Raw genomic sequence first — 17,887 nt, 5'->3', positions numbered from 1 at the left:
CTCAACTCTTCCGAACGGAACTACACCATCTGGGAGAAAGAGTTGCTGGCCATAAAAGTGGCCTTCGAGACCTGGCATCATCTTCTGGAAGGGGCACACCACCCAGTGCAGATGCGAACCAACCATCAGAATCTGGAGCACCAGATGACTTAATCAATGCCACATCCGATGGTCCCTTTTTTTTCTCCCAGTTCAATTTCACTGTCACCTATCTCCCCGGGCATTGGAACACACGCGCAGATGTGCTCTCCCGCAAGCCTGAATACTGAGCTGAGCAGCACATGTTTCCCCTTTGCCCGATCCTCCGCCCTGAGAACTTTGCAGCTACCCACCAGCCACAATCCCTACTAGACAGGGTATGGGAGCAGCAGCAGAGAGATACCTTGACACACCAGCAAGAGCTCCAGTCAGGAACCCCCACCTTGGACAGCCCATTCTCGCTACAAAATGGTGCCTTGTACCATCGGACGGGCTGTACATTCCCCTGAGCACACTACGGGGAGAGGTGCTCCACCTCTGTCATGACAGCCAGCCAGCGGGGCATTTTGGAACCTACAAAACCCTTCATCTGGTCCTATGAAAATTCTGGTGGGCCCTGGTTCAGGCAGACGTCAAAGACTACGTAGTGGCCTGTGATACCTGCCAATCAGCAAAGGGGCACCCTGGAAAGCCGCCTGGGCTTCTGATCCTGCTGCCCACTCCCCCAGGTTCCTGGCAGTCAGTCTCTCTGGATTTCATCACAGAACTGCCCTCCTCTAGGGGAATGACCAGCATTCTTGTAGTAGTAGACCTGTTCACCAAGATGGCCCATTTCCTCCCCTGTGCCAGACTCCCATCAGCCTCAGAAACCACTCGGATGTTTTTGGCCCAGGTTTTCCATCTACATGGCCTTCCGGACCACCTGATATCGGACCTAGGGGCCCAGTTCACTGCCTGGTTCTGGCAAGTGCTGTTCCGAACCCTTGATGTCGAGGTCCATTTGTCCTCAGCCCACCATCCGCAATCAGATGGGCAGACAGAGCGCACCAACACCACACTGGCACAGTATCTGTGATGTTACACCTGCTACTAGCAGGACAATTGGGCGGATCTACTGCCTCTGGCTGAATTTGCATATAATAACTCTCTACATGCCTCCACACATCAAACTTCTTCTTTACCTCCTATGGCTATCACCCCGGTTCTTTCCCTCGGTCCTACCCCCCCACACCAGTCCCTGTCACAGATCTCATGCTGCAAGAATTGCAGGCCGTACAGGTGGTCTTGAAACAGCAGTTGGAGCAGGCGAAGGATGCATATAAATGATTTGCGGATCACCACCACTAGCTAGGCCCTCTGCTAAAGGTAGGGGACGGGGTGTGGCTCTCAACCAAGTCCCTGCGGTCCCAACGGCCATGTCAGAAACTGGCTGCATGACACATCGGTCCCTTCTTTATCACCTAACAGGTTAACCCTGTGGCTTTCTGGCTGCAACTCCCCACATCCCTTTGCATCCACCCTGTCTTCCATAGGTCATTGTTGGTCCTGGCCCTCCCGCTTCCCCCCTTGAGTTCTCGGACATGGCCTCTGCTGCCTGTGGAAGTGTATGAGGAGGAAGAATTTGAAGTAGCGCAGATCCTGGGCTCCCGTAGGCATTGCAGCCAACTCCAGTACCTGATAGACTGGAAAGGGTATGGCCCAGAGGAACACTCCTGGGAAGACGCCTCACAGGTACATGCCCCCCCCGCCTGGTCAGTCAGTTCCACCAGTGTTATCTGAGCAAACCAGGCCCAGGAGAGGGGGCGGGCTGGTCCTGGGGAGGGGGATAGTGTCATGTCCCCTTCGGATGAGTCATTAGCAGAGGAGGAGGAAGAAGACTGGAGGGCAGCAGCAGCAGACCTGAGAAGGAACAAGCAGAATCCATGAGAATGCAGCTCTTCTGCAGCTGGAGAGTGTCCAGGACACAGCTGAAGCTCCTCAGTCAGATTCAGGGAGTGAACAGGAGGCTCCCCTCCCCCCTGCAGAGCGAAGACTCCAGCATATATTGCAACAACGCTGTCACTCTGGCCATTCAAGAAAACAAGCTGATTACCTGCACCTGTCCTAGAGAGTGGGGTTAAAAAGACAGTTCTTGACTGCAGCTACCTGCTGACTACAATGTCAGTCGTGAACTCAGTGCGAGACACAGCTTCCAGAACCCAGACCCTCGGACTGAACACTTGCCTCACTGGACTTGGATTTCCTTGACTGCTCTTTTGGAACACTGTCTTGGTACGTTGCTCAGAAACTCTCCTCTGACATTCCCACGGCCTGTTCCTGTTAACTGCCTAGCCTTGGCAGATTTACGACCCAGCTAACTGCCAACTGATTAGCTTACGACTCAGCTGTCACCCCTCAGAAGCTGACAGGTGCTGAGAGTTGCTAGGAAATGGCCTGTTTCCCTCACAGAGCTTCAATCAGAGTGGCTGACTGTTAAACCATTCTGGCCACTGGAGCTCTGTCAGGGGAACAGGAGTCTCCTCTCAGCACCCTCCACAAACTACACTTCCCAGGATTCTTTGGGGGAAACCATGACTGTCTCAAGTAAAATCAAAGTCTGCTGTGGGTGTGGCCCCCTGATTAGCCAAGCCCAGCAGCTGTGAGTCTGGCTGTAGTCAAGTTCTGCTTGCAGGCTTTCCATAGGCTACTGTGAGAATAGACTGCTGGACTAGCTGGACTGGGCCTGATCCAGCAGGACTCTTCTTATATTCTAATGACTCTGAAAAGCAGGCTCCACTCAGATTAAGGCTTACATGTTAAGACCCTTTACTAATTGGGGTACTGTCTAGGCAAGGACATGGACATCCAGCGCTAATGCAAAGATGCTCTTTTCTGAACCTTATAATCAGAAGGTCATAATTCTATTGAATGCTTTCATGAGAGATTCCTTGTATTAATATACTTGCCTTCATTGGTGAAAATGTGATTTATTTATTCACACATATCCCACTTTATCCTGGAGTCTCATGGAAGAAAATATTGTAGCCACAGTTCAACAGAGCATCTTAAGCCTGCTGATTTCAAGAATTTCTTAATTCTGTGTCGGGCTATGGCCCATCTCTTGAAAATGGCCTATGTCTAGTCCTGGCTATGAAACATTTTCCTAGATAGAAAGTGACCAAACGGTTTCTAAAATATGCTTATCATAATAATATTTTGGCAAACCCTCAATTGAGAGGAGTTACATAAATGGGGAGTTACCAAGATTGTGTGATACTGAAGTCGAAATTAGTCCAAGGATGGTATTATAAGGCTAAACAAAAGATATAAAAAAACCTGTGCCAGATATAAGATGCAAACCAGTTTTTGTTTTTGAGGCCCTACATTTTCAAAGAAGCAAGATATGTGTGAGCTATTGCAAATAAGAGCTCTGTTGGAACAAGGACCCATCTAGTAGAGCTTCCAGTTTCAATCAGTGGTCCATCAAATACCTCTAGGAAGATCACAAGCCATGCTGGATCAGACTGAAGATTCACCTAGTTCTCATCATGGCTAATAGTACCGGAGAACAGTGCTGCTATGCACTTTGGCTGCCACCACTTCTTGTACGAGTGAATTTTGTAAATGAATGATGCACTGTATGAAGATGTACTTTAATTTTATCTGTGCTGAATCAACTGGGAATCAGTTTCATTGTGGAGGGGCTGCAGCTGGAAGAGCACATGCTTTGCATTCAAAAAGTCCTAGGTTCAATCCCTGGCATCTGCATGTGGGGCTGGGAAAGACACCTGTTTTAGACCTTGGAGGGCTGCTACCAATCAGTGTAGACCAGAGGTAGCCAACATGGTACCCTCCAGAAGTTGTTAGACTCCAGTTCCCATCAGCCAGCTTGTCTTATAGGGAGGGATGATGGAAATTGTAGCCCACAACTTCTGGGAGGGTTGTTACCCCTCGTGTAGATGATATTGAGCTGGATGGAACAATGGTTTGCCTGACTCAGTATAAGGCAGCTTCTTATGTTCCTGTTGGGTGACCCCTAGTTCTACTATTATGGAAGAGAGAGAAAAGTTTCTCTCTGTCCAGTTTCTTGGAGCGAGGCACAAAGGAGCAAGGCACACCATGGAGCAAGGCACAAAGGAGCAAGGCACACCATGGAGCAAGGCACAAAGAAGGCAGAAGCTCCTCTCTGTTCCTTCAGCATCTGGTATCCAGAAGTCCCAAGTTAGATATCATTACTAATAGCGGCCAATAGACTTATTCTTCATGAAACCAATATATACCAATCAATCTGCCTTTGCTTCTCTGAAAAGAATTACTCCACCCTGCTTCTGCAAAAAGCAGAAAAACAGCACACTTTTGATATACCTGTTGCTGGGAGAAAATAATTACAAAATGTGTTGGCCTTCTTTTCTGAAATATAAATTAATTATGACTCTATAAAACCCTTTTTACCGCAGCTAATTAATCAGAATCTCTACATAAACTTTGTGTCGACAGTACTGTATGTCTAATTATCTTTCCTACTTCAGAATTGTGCAGTTGAATAATGAAGAAAAAAATTACCTGATGAATTCTTTATTTGATGATGATATCTCAAGAGACAGAGAAGACAAAGAGACTGAAATGCCATCTTAAATTACATCTTGGTCGTGGTCAGTTTTTCAGCTGGTTTCCATTTGTGCAGAAACCATTTGGAAAGACTTGCATTCCCAGTGAGATGGACTGTAATGGAATAACCAGAATAAATTACTGTACCTATTTAGGATGCTACTAAATCTAGATGTTGTGACCCTTTTCATGTACAGTAAGTCACAAAAGAACTCCTAATATCCTGTCAACCCGTTCTGTGAAAAGTTGGTTGAGCAGGGGAGACTTGATTGGGTCATTTTTATTAAAATGTCTTTCTCCTCTTCTCTCCATCATGAACCACTCAAAATAATTCAAACCAGAAAACCTGCATGTGTCTTCCATGTCTCTAGAGGTGATGTTACCATTTTAACTCACTCTAGGCATGACAGTTATTAATATTAATACAGACAGTTATTAATTTGAAAGTCTTCCTAATGCAATGTGCCAATGCTTTTTTGCAGATTGAAAGTAAAATTCTACACCCACCACATGTTATGTGGCTCTGGGGTTCACATGGAAGCTGACGTCTTTTATTCTATGGGTTGAGTAACGCTCTGTGAACAATGCAGATTATTCTCAGCATGTGTGGAGCACTTCTGAGCATTTGCCTCTGACAAATACATGCTATTTATACTGTTATGGATTTGGGGGTTGAGATAGATTATTTCTGTGAGTCCCTTTCCAGCCCCTGATTTGGAACCCTGCACCTGGAGGTGGACTCTGCAGCTGGGAAACTGGCTCCACTTGTCAGATGAGCCCCTTTGTTAGTCTAATAGAGTGGCCAGGTGAGCTAATGGGTCTTTCAAGTGCCCATTAACTGGGCCAGGGAAACCCTATTGTTATTGAAACTCTTCAGGAGAGCCCCCTATCCTGAGGCCAAAAGAGAGGTTTGTGTTTTTAGTTGGGTCTGAGAAAAGGCTGGGAACTGGAGACATGCGGAGAGGCTGGCTCCCTGCACCATGGCTTTAGGATGCCTCCTGTAAGTCTAATGGAAAAGCAAGTTCTACTGGACTGCTAATGCTTTGAACCCCTCCATCTTAAGCTTAGATTGGAATGTGTGTAAATAAAAACCATATTTCCTAAAAGCCACCACAATCTCCAAGGGAATCAAACCCTGGGCAAGTGCAGGGATGCTGGGTGATCTCTCACTGCTGGGAGATTGGAGTGGTGCACAACAATACTAATAATGAACTCATTCTTTGAGTGTGGATCCCTATGTAGCCAAAATGGCATCATTCATGTACATGAGCAGGCATGGAAAAAACCTTAAAGTTTTCAGAAGTACCAAAAAATGGGGGAACTTTAAGGGAAATCCCCTCCCTCAAATAAACACAGCCCAATGAGAACTGGGAGGCTCAGAGGGCATGGAGTGCTGGCTGAGTGTTGGGACAGGGTGGGAAATGGGGGGGGATGAAATGGAGTGTCACGGAGAAGGGATTGGCTGGGTGCCTGGAACCCTGGCAAACACTACTCGGCACATTTTGTTATAGGTCCCATTTGTTGTCATATGTTGTTAAACTGTTTGAGATCTAATAGTGCTCTAAATACAAGACATAAAAGTGGTGTTCACACATTACATCTGACAAGTGTGCAATCTGTGTACCCAATAGCTAATGCATAAATGCATAAAAAAGAGTGAGCAGGGCTGCCCTGCTGGCCTTGGCCCTGATGTTGTGTGCAGCCACCAGGCTCTGCCCCTCTGATCTCTGTGCATTTGATAAAGGTCTGACGAGGAGCCAGCTGCATCCTCATAGCCTCCTCCACACAACTGGCAGCCTTGCATAATCAGAGGGCTAGAGCTAGGTCATGCTTTAACCTAAAGGTGGGAAACCTTTTTTAGCCCAAGGGCTGCATTCCTTTCCAGGCAACCTTCTGGGGCCACATGCCACTGATGAGCAGAGTCAGAGGGAAAAGCCGGCAGAGCAACAAATGCATTTGTTACCCTTCTGCAGTAGACTCGTTTCTAGATGCATTTCTCACACCCCTCCCTATCATCCATCCAGGCAAAGCAGAGCTGGTGGTGGGTGTGGCTTGGGGAGAGAGGGTGTGGCTGGAGAAGGGGTACTGTTATGATTTATTAAATGTATATCCCATCTTTCCTCCCAAAGGAGCCCAGGCCATCAAACAACAAGTGATAAAGCAATAAAAATATTTAAAATAAAACATCTTAAAAACAATTCCAATATAGAGGCAGACTGGGATAAAAGTCTTAAAAGTCTTATTGAAAGAGGACGGACTTCAAGTAGGCACCAAAAAGGCAGCAGAGATGGCGCCTGTCTAATATTCAAGGGGAGGGCATGATCTGGGGAGAATCCCTCAGTCCCCCATCCCTGCTTTAGCCCCTCAGGGGTTAATGCCCAAATTGTACTAGTGATGGCCAAGCACCATTGTTATAATGATGTCCTCTTCACGAAGGTAAAGCTTTACATGGTGGGCTTTTTTTAAAAAAGTGACCTCTACATCATTTTTTAATGCAATGCAAATTCAAGAACATAAAATAAGATGAAAAGCAGCTCTTAAATCAGTAAATAAATACATTTGCAGCATGAACCCTGACAGGGAGAAAAATGATACAGAAACCTAAACAAAAGCTCACAGAAGGCTTGCAGATGCTACAGAGCAATCTAAAAAAGGTACCACTTGATCTCTGACTGGGAGCATGTCAGGAAGTCAGACACTCTGACCTCCGTGGTTAATGAATTTCATAACACAGAAGCAAATGCTAAAAGTGCCCTGTGGCTCAATGTCTTCAGCCAGAAAGAAATAATCCAATTGACTGAGGCCAAAAGTAAATGGCCAAGGATGCATGGTCCCATAATGTCTTTGTGGCATTCAGAAACTAAATCAATTTAAGGTCTTATAAGTTAATAACTAGGACTTTACAAGTAATCTTGTACTTTCCAGGTAGCCAGAGCAGGGTGGTGGTGGCGGTGGTTCTTTTTACAAGTGGACTAATGTGATTTCTATGCATGGTGTCAGTCAAAATTTCAGCTACTTAGTTCCAGGCTAACTGAAGTTTGCTTGTCAATATATCAGTGAGAAATCAAAGAGCAATAAACAGCTACAAGGAATGTTTCTCGTAAGTAAAATGTTAATACTTTAGATCCCTCTGCTAAAATTGTATTTGAATTCCTCTGCACAAACATGTAAAATATGTCAGTGTTCTAACTATGTATTCCTTCAAGCTCCAATATTATACCACCACAAGAGTAGCTGTATACTATGGATTTTTCACATTCCACAATGTTAAATTGAAAATACCCCACATGCCATTCTGATACTTCCCATAAACTCATTTCAAAACAAAAGCTTACAAAACTTATAGTCCTGAACTCAGAAAGACTTGCTTAACAACTCTCTAAATTTTCATGGCAATAAACAAAACAGCCAGAAAGAATTGTGCATTCAAAGTCTAAAGAGAGAGAGAATGAATGAATCAATGAATGAATCAATGAATGAATCAATCAATGAATGAATCAATCAATGAAAGTTTATTTCGGTCCATGAAAGAGAGAGAGAGAAAACCCAGACCCCTTTTGGACTTTTTTCTCTGAGAGTTCTCCTACTCTGTTGAAATTCATTAAAAACCAGCCATGTTCACAGAGGACCTGTAATCCTGTTACTGACCTTGCCCCATACTCTGACCTTCATCTTCTGCAGTTTAGAAGTAAAAAAATGCCTGGCTGATTTTTAATTAATTTAAGAAATTTTGCATTGAACTGAATGATAGTGTCAGGCATGCTCAGTAAGAACCAACTGTCAGTGTTCTAAAAGCCAGACTACCAGCTGCTTGGATTGGCTAATCAGGGCCATACCCACACCAGACTTTGACTTCACGTGAGACAATCATGTCTTCCCTCAGAAAATCCAGGGAAGTGTAGTTTGTGAAGGTTGCTGAGAGGAGACTGCTATTGAAGCTCTGTGAGGGGAACAGGGTGTCTCCTAGCAACTTTCAGCAACTTTCACTAACTACACTTCTCAGGATTCTTTGGGAGAAGCCATGACTGTCTAAAGTGAAATAAAGGTCTGGTGTGGATGTGGCCAGGGACACCTTTTATTTAAATTTGGGTGGGAGGCTACATGTGCCTGCTGTAGAATAAAAAGGTGGGGGAAGCCCTGTAAAGCTTTGATACTGTTCACAATGTTTTCCTTTTGGAAAGGAAAGGGGCTTCCCCTCTGCCCAGTGCCCACCCACCCAATCTCCTCCCCTCCCCCTCCCCTCCCTGTCCCTCCCCAGGTCAGTGTTGGACTACAACCTGGTAGACAAGGGTTCGAATCCCCACACAGCCATGAAGCTCACTGGGTGACCTTGGGCCAGTCACTGCCTCTCAGCCTCAGAGGAAGTCAGTGGTAAAACCACCACTGAATACCATTTACCATGAAAACACTATTCATAGGGTCGCCAATAGTCAGGATCGACTTGAAGGCGGTCCATTTCCATTTTCAAACATGATTGCACAGAAATAAATCCCAATGAACTAAAAAAAATATGCAACTGATCAAACCCACTCTCCCTTCTCCTCCTTCCTATCCAGTCCCTCTTGCCCTTTCCCGCCCTTTCCGTCCCCCTCCCCCTCACCCTCCCCATGTTCAGTTTTACCTATCTTAAGCATTATTGCATGGGAGTAAATACCAATTAACTCAATAAACATGCAAATAATCAAACCTGCCCTCCCCTGCCCCTTCCTTTGCCCCTCCCTCTCTAATCCCACCTTCCCCTCCACCTCCTTCCGCTTCCCTTGCCCCTCCCTTTCTCCTTCCCTCTCCTCTCCTCCCCCCTGCTTCTCCCCATGTTCAGTTTTACCTATCATAACCATGATTACATAGGAATATATCCCACTGAAATCAATAAGCATGCAAATGATCAGACCTGGCTTTCCCCTCCTTTCACTCTCCTCTCCCTTCCTCCTCACCCCCTTCTTCCTTTTTCCTCCTACCCTGCCCACTCCAGCTGTCCCTCCCTCCCCCCAGTCAGTTTTACCTATTCTAAGCATGATTGCACAGGAATAAATCCCACTGAACTCAATAAACATACAAATGATCAAACCTGTCCTTCTCCTCCCCTCCCCGTCCTGCCTGCTCCCATTCCCCTCCTCCCCTCTGCCCTTCCTCCCCTCCCTTCTTCTTCTCCCCTCCCCATCCCCTGTGGTCAGTTTCACCTATCATATGCATGATTGCAGGGGAGTAAATCCCCCTGAACTCAATAAGCATGCAAATGATCAATCCATTCTCGGCAAGATTGCACAGGATCCCATTTCTTACCTCCTGGATTAAAAAGCAGAGAAATTCACTAATAGGCAAAAAAAACCCTTGTGGTTTAAGAATGTATATAGTCCACAGATATTTCTATCAAACTTTACAAAGCAGGGACACAGTCCAATCCACTTCCTGTGTAGCTTGGAAGAATTTGGTAACGTGTGCCTCTGAGCATATGGTGAGTGGTGGCAACCTGTAATCAGCCCAAATAATAGAAACAAGACATGTGCTATGCTGATCTTGTTTTAGCAGGGAGGAAGCAACATTATTAAGACAGTTGACATAGTTCAGATAGTCACTTTAAATATGTCTGATTTCCTTTGCAATTTTAGTGAAGTTTTGTATAGGAAATCATTTTCTTTTGTTTCTATTTCTGTGAATATGTGAAGTACAGCAACACTTTGCAAAATTTACACTAAAAGAATTCCAAACGATTGTGGAACAATGGCACTGACTGTTCTGCAGAATAGTCTCCAGCAGACATGAGGAGTGTCTCAGTTTGCACAAGATAAAACAGTGGGAGGTGAAATATATTCTAGCAAAATTCTAGGTGTGCTCTATGTTTTTAATTGACTGTGTCCACCTTGCCTTAAATGAAGTGGTTTAAACATAGCAGGCTGAAAACATGCATCTTGGGCAGGCCAAGTTTGTTTTTTCCAATAGCTAGAGTAATTCCTGAAGTAGCAACATGTTGTAATCAGTCTGATTTTACATCAAACTGCAGTTTCAGATTCAACTGTTAATGCACCCAAAATAGAAATAGAACATAACCTCCAGTTTGAAACACAAAAGGCTGTCTTCACCATCATATGACATTGACCAACAAAAAGGCTTTGAAATTAATAAAAATAAATTTGACATAGGTTTCTAGGATGAATAATGAGAGAAATAAAATTTTCTATATTAGATTCTCTATAGAAACAATAGTAATACAGGAATGAAGCAAAGTAAGAAGAACACCAACCAACAAACAAAAATATAATTCTCCATCTTTGGAGATGGCAGGTATTGCCACCACTCACCCTATGCTCAGAGGCACATGTTACCCAATTCTTGCAAGCTACACAGGAAGTGGATTGGACTGTGAAAAACCAACCCAAATTGTGTTTGCATTTTGACCAATTTGTAGGGCAGTCCAATATCTCAGAGAGGAGGCCAGGTCTCCTGCTCCCCCGGTGCATTCACTATAGCTGCCCAATTTTCCTGATTTTTAAACTTTGATAGAAATATCTGTGGGCTATAGGTACATTCTTAAACTGCAAGGTTTTTTGCCTATTAGTGAATAGGTTCTTAATATGGAATGGTTAGACAGTTCTTGAGATTACAAGACCATGCAGTTATATGTATATTGCAGCCTTCCCCAACCTGGTACTGTCCTGATGTTTTGGCCTACAAAGGCCATCAGCCCTAGCCAGCTTCGCCAATGGTCAGGGCTGATTGTAATTGTAGACCAAAACACATGTGGAGGACGCCAGGTGAAGGAAGTTTGTAATGGACTGCAAGGCAGACTTTTGCTGTGTCTTGTCAGTTCTCACAAACAGATAAAATCTATTCCAAGCTTTCATTGAAATTGTATAACTGAAGCATGTCAGTTTCCATGATCTGAAAAAGTAGATGTGTAGTCAATAGGTACCACACATACAACTTTATTGTCGAGGGCACCTTGTTCACCACACTGTGATCTGGGATCTAGGAGGGGTCTACTCCATAAGAACATTGGTACCACCTAGCAGTAGCTATCACACATTACATTCATATATGTACACTAGATATTACATACCACACCTATATAAGAAGCAACACTAGTCTGTGGAATCTTTTTCTTTTTCTTTTAAAAATGTTGGCATTTGGGACACCATTGCTTTGCGCCCAAACGTGGCCCAAGGGGCTACTAGATGGCCATCCCTGTAGAGTACTGGTGTGCACCCTGTGGCCCACAAGATGTTGAAGGACTCATTTCTGAAATGGCCAATGGTCAGGGATGATGGGAGTTGGGGGTGATGGAGTTCTAGTCCAACAAATCTGGAGGGCCATAGCCTGCTTGCCCCTGCTACAGACTATAAAAATGTTTTTATCCCCTCTGTGTTGTGCTCATGGTCTGCTTTTTCTTCAAGGGCTTCAGAGAGCTGTACACAAAGTTCCCTGGCAGTCTTCCAACTGGGTACTAGCAAGGCTCAGACCTTTTCAAGAGTCACGACAGAATTACATCAGTTGCTTTCAGAGCATTCTTTAGATTACTTACAGAAAGAGAAAAGCAACTAGGTATCTGTAAAGTTTTTTTTAAAATGATGTACAGAGACAAGCAAATATCTTTTGTGGTTGGATTCATTTGCTTAGCCTGATGAACTGAACTACTATGGATAATTTTCTATCACTGTTTTAGTTCTGTACCTGAAATGGTTTGGATTTTTAAAGTTTCCAGAAGTTTTAATTACTTTAACAGAAAAGGATATGATAGAGCCACTTTGTTCTTTTCCTGGTTCTAGAATACAAAAATGGCCTTGAGATATCCACCCCAAATATATGACCAAATGTTATTGTATGTTAATTAATCATTAAGGATAAAAGAGGCTGGTATTTAAAAGGGAAAGTGTTATTAAGATCAGCAGTGGTATTCCAGGAGTAAATCCTGTCACTTGAATACAATGGAGGTCTTTGAAGAAGTAACAAAAGAAACAAATGAAAAGACAATAATTCATGTGGACTTCTGACAGGGGTAAACCAGCCATTTGAGAGGTGTATGCATCTAGCTTAAGCCTTTGCCCCCTACCACCTACGACCTCGCCTCCGTTGTCCACGCTCTGGTAACTTCAAGATTGGATTACTGTAATGCGCTCTACGTAGGGCTGCCCTTGAAGACAGTTCGGAAGCTTCAGCTGGTGCAGAACGCAGCTGCCAGATTATTGACGAGGACCAGTCGGTCTTCGCATATAACACCTGTCCTGGCGCTTCTGCACTGGCTTCCTATTTGCTTCCGGGCGAGATTCAAGGTGCTGGTTTTGACCTATAAAGCCTTACACGGCGTGGGACCTCAATACCTTGTGGAATGCCTCTCTCGCTATGAACCTACCCGCTCACTTCGTTCAGAATCTAAGGCCCTCCTCCGGGTACCAACCCATCGGGAAGCCCGGAGGGTGGTTACGAGATCTAGGGCCTTTTCTGTGGTGGCCCCTGAGTTGTGGAACAGCCTCCCCGAAGAGGTACGCCTGGCGCCTACACTTCCATCTTTTCGGCGCCAGGTAAAGACCTTTTTATGCTCCCAGGCATTTTAATCTTCTTAATCTTTTTAATCTTTTAATCTGTATTTTTAATTTTTGTAGTATTTATTTTGTTTTTGCTGTGCTTTTTGTTGTTTATTTGTATATGTTTTTGTATTTTTATTATATATTGTATTTTATCTTGTTTGTTCACCGCCCTGAGAGCTATTTTGCTAAGGGCGGTATATAAATTGAAATAATAAATAAAATAAATAAATACCAAGAGTGTCCAATAATCTCCCAAACCAGTCTTTTTGCATGCTATTTCATAACTTAATTCAGTCTTCACACACAGATGTACATGAGGTAGTTTTTCTAAATACCGTAAAATTATTGGCCTGAATAACACAGTAGTTTATATATGCTTAAAAACAACGGAGATTGTGGTTACTTAAAGCAGGGCTTCAGAGCTACTGGGCCCACTTGCTAGAACAATGTCTCCTGATCCATTATATTATGATTCCTTCGTGTTACCATAGGACACAACAACGTGGAAAACAAGAGCTTTTTGCTGTGGTAAGTATAGGAACTCTGGATTGTGGACAAAGGGATCTCTTTCTGTTGCTGTTGTTATGTGCCTTCAAGTCGATTATGACATATGGCGACCCTATGAATCAGTGATCTCCAATAGCATCTGTCATGAACCACCCTGTTCAGATCTTGTAAGTTCAGGTCTGTGGCTTCGTTTAGGGAATCAATCCAGCTCTTGTTTGGTCTTCCTCTTTTTCTACTCCGGTTTTTCCCAGCATTATTGTCTTTTCTAGTGAATCATGTCTTCTCATTATGTGTCCAAAGTATGATAACCTCAGTTTCATCATTTTAGCTTCCAGTGATAGTTCTGGTTTAATTTGTTCTAACACCCAATTATTTGTCTTTTTCGCAACCCATGCCAAAACTCTCCTCCAACACCACATTTCAAATGAGTTAATTTTCCTCTTATCTGCTTTTTATGTTGTCCAACTTTCACATCCATACATAGAGACTGGGAATGCCATAGTCTGAATGATCCTGACTTTAGTGTTCAGTGATACATCTTTGCATTTGAGGACTGTGATGTTCCTGTATTAGTGTAAATAGGGTAAGTGCTGGTTGTATAGGAGATACATGGTAAGTAGAATGAAAGAGGAAGGGGGAGTGAATGGGCAGTAGAATGCTGGATGATTGGCTGAATGTTTAAAATGGCTGACCGTATAAAAGGAAGTATGACAGGTAAATCTGGGTGGATGTGGTGTGGATGTGAGGTGGACGTTGGTGGGTTTGAGAGAGTTGTTTGTCAGGAGAGCGTGGAGAAGGAGGAGGGTGGAGTTCAGATTAGTATTAGATAAAACCATATGCTTATGTGCCTTATGAAGAAATCTTGTTATCTTTGTTATTTAATAAATATATTTGGTTTACCAAAGGCCTGATCCTTGGCTGGGGTTTCACAGACCAGAAGGGAGGGTAAGGTAAATACCAAGGCTGAAGGGAAACAAATGGTGGCAGCGGTGAAGAGAATAACACCACAAGCACTATGAGTAAATCAAAGGGATTGGGACAGCTTTAACACTCAGTCACAGAGGTAACCAGATAGAGAGACTCAGGCAGAGTCTCTGGGACTACTGGTTATAGGACGTGACTGGTGGTGCTGCCTAGCAGGGGGATCTGTTGAGATCTGTGCTAGAGCGGGGAGAGAAACCATATAAAAGGACAGTCCGGACTGGTGGAGTCCCTGGTGGTGCCTAGAGACAGGCAGTAACCACGAGCAGGTAGGAACCTGACAGGGAGAGCCAGGGAAGGGCGTCACAAGGACCTTTTCTAGTTTTCTCATGCTGCCGTCCCCAGTCCTAGCCTTCTTCTGATTTCTTGACTATTGTCTCCATTTTGGTTAATGACTGTGCCGAGGTATTGATAATCCTCGACAAATTCAATGTCCTCATTGTCAACTTTAAAGTTACATAAACTTTATACATCTTTCTACATCTTTCCAAATGATGTCTAGTTTGGGGAATCAAAAGCATTCTCAAGCTCAGTCACTGAAATACATAGTAATCATGAATGAAGATACTGATATTCAAAAATAGGTACATGGAGTGAGAGAGGTTTGAGGTTTCTAATGTGCTCACAGTGCCCAAGCATAACAATTCTGCACAATGGGCCCTTCCTGTCTCCCACACATGGGCTAGTTTGCATATAATGCTAAACCATGGTTTGTTAACTATGGTTAGTTAAATCACAGCTTAGTGTTATGTGTGAACCCAGCCCAGCAGCTTAACTGTGGCTTATTAATTATGATTAAAGGACACTCATTAACCAAAGCTTGCAGTTGGAATAGAAACCTTAGTTAACATTAACCATGCCTTAGCATTGTGTGTGAACCTTGAGCTCTTCCTTAACTATAATTAAGAAGATGTCACCCTCCCCCCAAAAAAGCTACAGAGTGAAAAGTAGCAAAAATACTAAACCATTCTCAAGGCTCAGCTGCTCTTGCTGGTGCTTCTAACTGTTCTGTGACATTATATAACAAGATTAAAGTGATCATCTGCTTATTAACTGTGGTAAATATTAACCATGATTAAGGTCAGTAGCAGCCGGTGGAGCTGTACAGGTGGCGTTGCACTGCTTTCCCAGCTTCCCAACACCACATGTTACTGCTGGTTACTGGGAGAGAGTGGGGAGGGGCAAGGCAGCAGGGGGCTCAGTACAATGCAGTGGCTGAGCCAATCCGATGCTCCGATGCTCCCTGCTGCCTGCTGCCTTGACCCTCTTCCTCTCGGGAATCAGCAGTGATGCATGGGGTTGGGAAGCCAGGAGAGCCCCACCTGTGCAGCTCTGCCAGTAGCTACTGGTTAACACTTACCATGGTTTAGTGTTATGTGTCAACCAGGCCAATAACAGGCCTTTCCTTTTTTAAAAAAAATGAAGGACTTCTGTTTTTAACATTTCTTCAGCACCTTTTGTTGAAGGTCCCCGTGTTTCTGGCCACCTAGTTTATGATTATAGCCAGATACAAGCTGGCTATAGTTCAGATTTAGTTTACATAATTTATACCTTGTATTTATGTCTTGCATGTATATTAATTTTCTTCCTCTCTCATAATATTAGAACTCAGAGTCATCTGATGAAGTTGAATGTTAGGAGATTCAGGACAGATGAAAGAAAGTACTTCTTTACACAGTGCATAGTTAAACTATGGCATTTGCTACCAATATATATACACACGCATACACACACAAATATACAACATACCTAACAAAATACCACATCTTATACCAGAGCAGGGGAACCTGTAGCCCTTCAGATGGTGTTGGACTCCAGTTCCCATCAGCCCCAGCCAGCATGACAAATTGTCAGAGATTACAGGAATTTTAGTCCAGCAACATCTGGAGGTCCACAGGTTCCCTTCCCTACCTCTACCTGTTAGCGTATTTGCACAGTCAGACGCCCCAGCACCAGGTAAAACAGAATAATAGCCAGGCATACAACATAGAGCTTCAAGTAGGAAGGACTTTATTTGCTTGCAGCACAAATAGGTCCTATAGTTAGAGTTCAGTTCACTCACTTGCTTATTCACCAGCACACCGCTCTGCATCAAATTCCTTACCCCCCACATAGCCTGCTATCTCTAGCCCTAATTTATTTCTCAAGGTGCTAACAGATAATCTTCTGCAGCTGTGTCTCTAACACTTACTGAGCTGTCCACTCAGTCTTTACATTAACCCCATACTCTCCTGCATTTACTTGAGGATCAAAAAACCTTCACACATAACTGCAAGTCATTATTTCTATCGGTAACACTACCTTGTACTCATTAAGTCTGTACAATTTCTCTTAACCTGCTAACTTGCTGAATCTGCTGATAAATATTTTACAAATACATCAAAAAGAAGAAGAAGAAAAGAAGTTCATAACAGTACTAAAGCTGGATCACAAATACCATCATAAGGGGATCTGGACTTCCATTTCCTTATAAACTGATTCCATTCTTTAACATACAACTGAAATTCCATTCATTAACATACAACTGAAATTCATTTAACTTCAGAGGATTGCTACCAAGTTTCCCCCCAAAAATCATAATAATGAAATCCTCAAACACACTGGGCACAATCCAGGATCATCCCAGGAGATGCAATGGGACTTCTTTCTCTTCTCCCCCTGCAGCCCCCTGTACCCCCATCTGACCCTCCAGAGCAGATTTTGAGAGTGTGGAGGACAGCTGCAGAGGGAAAAAATGGAAGGGGAAGTCCTGATTATATGAGTGGAAGTCTGTTGTGCAACTAGATACTGTAGCAATCTGACCATTATGGGGTTAGGAATAGATCTTATATTATCATGGGCTGGAGCATGACTCGGTTCAGACATTGCTGCTGAGTGTATTCCAGCAATAAACAGCCATCTCAGTCTGCCTTGCAACAAAGAAAGTGTATGAGATTGACTTAAGATTAGAAATGTGAACACTCCTAAACTTCTGGAAGGCAGGGATGGGGTCAGCAAGAACTCAACAGTAGGAGTAATGTCTTGCTGTCTTCTTCTACATAGTTACAGTCACATGGAGAGGAATGTCCAAATTGGGCTTTAGTCTTTCTTTGAATTGCACTGATATGATGGAACTGCACTGTGATGGAAGGGTTGCCATCACTCATAAGCCAACCAACAGGTATTCCTTTCGCCTCATCCATGTGGGAACAAATGATACTGCCAAAAGGAGCTATGAAGAAATCACATCAGACTTTGAAGCTCTAGGAAGGAAACTCAAGGACTTTGGTGTCATGCCCCCCTCAGAGGACTCATCCGAGGAGGAAGAGGAA

The 17,887-nt window shown here is 43.8% G+C and overlaps 1 long non-coding RNA gene across 1 annotated transcript; it reads right to left on the bottom strand.

Annotated features, from left to right (window-relative positions):
* Nucleotides 1-644: 644 nt before the first annotated feature.
* LOC133388415 (uncharacterized) lies at nucleotides 645-16,678 on the bottom strand. The gene is made up of 3 exons (XR_009763796.1): nucleotides 16,639-16,678; nucleotides 4,522-4,680; nucleotides 645-1,878 (listed from the first exon to the last, which is right to left on the bottom strand). It is a non-coding gene; the product is annotated as an uncharacterized LOC133388415 (long non-coding RNA).
* Nucleotides 16,679-17,887: the final 1,209 nt, after the last annotated feature.

Source organism: Rhineura floridana, chromosome 7 (assembly GCF_030035675.1).
Source record: "Rhineura floridana isolate rRhiFlo1 chromosome 7, rRhiFlo1.hap2, whole genome shotgun sequence".
Lineage (NCBI taxonomy): Eukaryota > Metazoa > Chordata > Lepidosauria > Squamata > Rhineuridae > Rhineura > Rhineura floridana.
Note: the sequence above shows the minus strand (reverse complement) of the source record. Positions and strands in the feature narration are given on the sequence as shown.